The sequence below is a fragment of the Myotis myotis genome, unplaced genomic scaffold (genome assembly GCF_014108235.1).
Source record: "Myotis myotis isolate mMyoMyo1 unplaced genomic scaffold, mMyoMyo1.p scaffold_m19_p_3, whole genome shotgun sequence".
NCBI classification, from domain to species: Eukaryota; Metazoa; Chordata; class Mammalia; order Chiroptera; family Vespertilionidae; genus Myotis; species Myotis myotis.
In genome coordinates, this window is record NW_023416335.1 from 115,598,237 (window position 1) to 115,603,210 (window position 4,974).

Sequence of the window (4,974 nt, forward strand, 5' to 3'; positions counted from 1 at the left end):
CAGTCAAACAATGACTGAAACGTACAGTGGAAAGTCTTCCCTATACAGTAAGCATGTAACACTCCACATTTGATGAACTTTTCAAATTGGAATAATTTGCCTTTAATTCCATTTCCCTCCCTCAAAGGTGAAAAACAGTGAAAGCACAAATTTGCTTTACCACTAACATTAAATTTGCTGTCCGTCTGCCTTCCTTAAATATCCTTGTGACTAAAATATCTCATATGGGTGTTTAAAACTCTCTAGTTATATTTTAAATGTAAAATGCTGACTAGTAACTTGGTTTTGCTTTGATTTATACAGTAGTAAACCTTGTACATTTTGTAAGGTTTCCTATAGTAGCTCTTTGTTTCTGCATGAGATCCTATGATGGTAAAGGAAATTATTTGCATTAAGAGTTTAAAAATGACCAAAGTTACCTGAATCCCCCCAAAACTCAAAAAAGTATGTCATTCATTTTGGACAAATTTATTTTGCTCATTCACAGCCAGCATCATGCTTTATTTATTTTTTATCTATTTATTTATCTATCTATTTATTTATTTATCTATTGTTTTTCCAAAGGAGACTTTTGAACCTATTTTTTTCTTCATTCAGTTGCACAAAATACTCTTCACATAAGATAAATGGGTCTTCCATATATAAATATTCTTTTATTCAGCAGACATGAAAGCTTTTTTAAAAAGTCCTGGCTGGTGCAGCTCAGTTGGTTGGGTGTTGTCCCGTGTGTGCACCAGAGGGTCACTGGTTCGATTCCCGGCCAGGGCACATGCTTGAAGTTTGGGCTCTATCCCCAGTAATGGGCATGCGGGAGGTAGCATATCAAGGTCTTTCTCGCTCTCTCTCTCTCTCTCTCTCTCTCTCTCCTCTCCCCACCCCTCCCTTCCTTCCTCTCTCTAAAAAAAAAAAAGAACAAAAAAAAAAAGTATGTCATTCATTTTGGACAAATTTATTTTGCTCATTCACAGCCAGCATCATGCTTTATTTATCTATTTATTTTTTTTATTAATCCTCACCCGAGGATATTTTTTTTTCCTATTGAATTTTAGAGAGAGTAGAAGGTTGGGGCGGGGAGGAGACACACAGAGAGAAACATTGACAGGAGAGAGGCACACTGATTGGTTTCCTCAAGCATGTGTCCTGACCAGGGCCGGGGATGAAGCCTGCAACCAAGGTATATGCCCTTGATCAGAATCGAACCCGAGACCTTTCAGTCCAAGAGCCAATGCTCTAACCACTGAGCCCAAACAGCTAGGACCACTATCATACTTTAATGATTGGTGCCATCAGTGTGTCAAGAGCCTAATCAGGAGTCTAATGTTATGGGAAATCTTACACATGATGAAGAAATTTATTCTGAATCTAAGGATAGTTTAAGAGTGCATGAGGGGTTTTAACACAGATGTGGTCACCACACGTTCTCAGCTCTTCTGGGGAAGCAGCATAAATAGCCGAAGGATGAATCTAGGTTACTTAAAGGAAAAGATCCCCTAAGTCCTTCCAAATAGTGAATGAGTTACTGATGGAAGTCAAATCACCTTGATGGAGTTTTCGGTTTTTCTTTTTAAGTGTAGGGATGTTTACATGTTTAGAGCGGATTCATCACAATTCCGCCGGAGGGTAAATAGTGGAGAGTCCGTAAGAAGGCTTCCAGGTTTCAGATATTATGAGGACAGACAGTATCTTCAGGAAGTCTGATGAGTTATCCCACACCTTGCTTTCTATGTCCCTTTGACACATTTGTAAGCATATGCTCAGGAGAGCATGGGTCCTCTCAGTTATTAAACTGGCGCTTATAAAATGAGAAAGTTGCCCTAGCGGGTTTTGCTCAGTGGATAGAGTGTTGGCCTGCAGACTGAAGGGTCCCAAGTTCGATTCCAGTCAAGGGCACATGCCTGGGTTTCGAACTTGATCCCCAGTGTGGGGTGTGCAGAAGGCAGCCCATCAATGATTCTCTCATCATTGATGTTTCTATCTCTCTCGCCCTCTCCCTTTCTCCCTGAAATCAATTATATATATATATATATATATATATATATATATATATATATATATATATATTTTTTTTTTTTTAAAAATAAAATGAGAAAGTTACTGCCATTTAAGACAAATGCCCTCAGTTAGATCTGGTTGGCACTACAGATAAAGAAACTAGTTCAGCCTTAAATAGCTCCATGAGAGCAAGGACCAAGTCTAAGTGTCCTCGTCAAGTCCACTCTGTCTCCTCAGCAAGTCCCAAGGCATGAATATCTGTTGAAATAGTGAAGTGGGAAGCCCAGAAACAACTCATGTGTCTGTGACCCAGAGTCCAAGGTTAATATTTGCATGTTGGCCATTTCCAAGTTAAACAAGAATTAGACATTCATTTTATTCTACCAAAATTATTCCCTAGTACCAAAATAGAAGTTTGTTTAGTGGTGATTAGATTTCACACAATAGACTTCAATTCCCCTGTTTTAACAAAACTGCCCTGATAAGAGCTTACAATCTAATGGAGGAGGTGCATACAAACTAACTATACTTCATTAATAACTGTCTAGGAATATACTGAATATTTGAACCTACACACACTTTGTCACATCTATTTAACTTCAAAATAAACACAGGATTTACTAGTGTAAGCTTAGCTCCTTCAAGTAATTGTTGGTTATTGAGGCATCAGGCTAACCAGCCTGGTGTTTTAGTAACTTTTATGGGTAGAAACAATAACATTTGGGGAAGCTCTATACCCTTCTGAGAATCCCCTTCTGTGCACATATGGAATCAGAGTTTACAGAAGATTGTGACATAGTAATCTTACTTCCCCAAACCCAGAAATGTGCCTTAGCAAGTCCTGGAATAGCCAGTTGCCTGCTTTATTATCTTTATTCATGGGACTGCAAAGTGAGACTCTCAATGACTCTATAAAAGCTGTCAGGTCTTATTTCAGTTGGAGGTCAAAGCAGAGTTCAAGAGATTAAAAAAAGAAAAACAGCTTCTGAGGACACGTCTGCAAAACCCCTCTCCCCCTTTTCTGCTCACCTCCTTCTTGCGACATCGGACAATGGCAGTCTAGAAAACGTCCCATTTTATCTACTGTAGACAATATCCCTTCAAAGAGGGGCCACCAAAGGGATGCTGGCAGGTAGCTCAGGTACCAAGGATCATTCAAATGATAATCCTATCAAATGTCAAGTCCTTGCTTTGGGTACTAAACTCTTCTATCGATGTTATACTTTCCACTTACTATCTTCACAGATTTGTAAGCCCAACTGCTTCACTCACCAGCACAAGGAACAGTCAGCATCAGGAGCGCCAACTCTCGCACCAGGCTGCCTGCATTTTTTATTGTCGGTTCCATTCGCTGTGTGACCTTGGGCAAATTACTTATTTCCAGTTCCCTCCTCTGTGCAAGGGGTGATGAGGTTGTCCCGAGGACGAAATGACTTGATAGAAATAAAGCACCCAGGGCAGTGGCTGGCATACACACAGGTAAATGCCAAGTGTGGGCACATATTGCTGAGCACCCACCATTTCTCAAGGTATGTGCTAGTCACTCTGTCTCCGTATCGCCACTAACCAAACTTCTATCTTGGTATTAATTTGTAGAATAAAATGAACCTCTACTTCTCTTGTTTAACTTGGAAATGGCCAACATGAAAATATTAACCTTGAACTTTGTGTCACTAACATGAGTTTCTGGGTTTCCCACTTTACTATTTCAACAAATATCAGTGCTTACAGTGCCAGACTTGGGACTTGAGGAGGACCCTGACACGTGGTCTCTGTGCTCAGTTATGTAAGGTCCAACTAGTTTCTTCATCTGTAATAAGAGGTAATACCCGAATCAAGCAATTATTTAATGAGAATACAGCAATGTGTTCCGCTGGACTACAAGTATTCATTAAATGTAATGTCCTCTCATATGCTAAATGGAAGTATTCTCTACCTGTGTGGCTCCACTAAATCACAACTGTATTCTCCTTCTGCCATCGGGGAACTTCCTACTGAAGAGATGGGAGGGGCGGGGTGGGCCCAGGGCCCAGGGCCAGGGGTGGGTCCCGAGACAGGGAGGTGAGAAACCAGAGGCCGAGAGCCCCTCTGCCGAGTTCTCCCCTTCGTGGGCTGGTTGGCAGCCCTCCCGGTTACACTTCCCGGAATCACACGCGTCCCAGCCCGTCTCCAGCGACCACCCGCTCGGATCCGGCTGGCCTACTGTGTGTCACCAGCGAGCTCGGGGAAGCCTTTCACTTCCCAGCCTGTTGGCTCACCTGCCAGATGGCAGCAGTGCTCCCTGACTCAAAATAATTAGAAAGAGGCTTATGAAATACTTCATTAAATACAAAATGTTAGGGTCGCGGAAGGAGGAACGCACGGGGCCAAGAGGGGTAAAGAACTATGAATTTATTAGGCCATCTGGAAACCCAAACGGGCTGAGCCCCCGAATGGCGCCAGCACCCAAGGACAGAGAGTGAGATTTTAAAGGACTCTGGGCGGCCTTTTCCAGATGCAGAATTCTCGGGGCGGGTCCTGAGGGGGAAGATGGGCTGAGCCCCCAAACGGCGCCAGCACCCAAAGATGGGGAGTCAGAGGTTTTAAAGGGCTTTTTCTGGGCGGAGAATTCTCTGTGCAGGTCTGGATTCCAGGAAACTCCGGAGGGGAGAGACTCTTAGCAAGTGGAGTGTCCATGGTGAAGTGGCCTAAAGGTCAGTTCCCAGGGGAGGGGAATCGGTTCTTTGATCAGACCTAACACAAAAGACGTTTATGAAAGTTCTCCGAGGCCGGCGCAACGTGATGCAACCAGAGGAGGACAGCTCTGATCGCCACAAACTCGGCACACGAGTTTCCTCCCAAGCTCTGGAGACACAGGGCAGGTGGGTAGCAATTGCCCGCAGAGACCTCGCCCTCTGCATTATTTTTGTCGGAGGGATCCATCAGGGGAGCCAGAAAAGCGCTCCTCCCCCGGTCACCTTTCCTTTAAAAGCCCCGCCCCGA

General features: G+C 43.3%; 1 pseudogene; it reads right to left on the bottom strand.

Moving 5' to 3' along the window:
- The window catches only part of LOC118650563, a 51,396-nt pseudogene that overhangs the window by 46,129 nt on the left and 293 nt on the right, over positions 1-4,974 (bottom strand).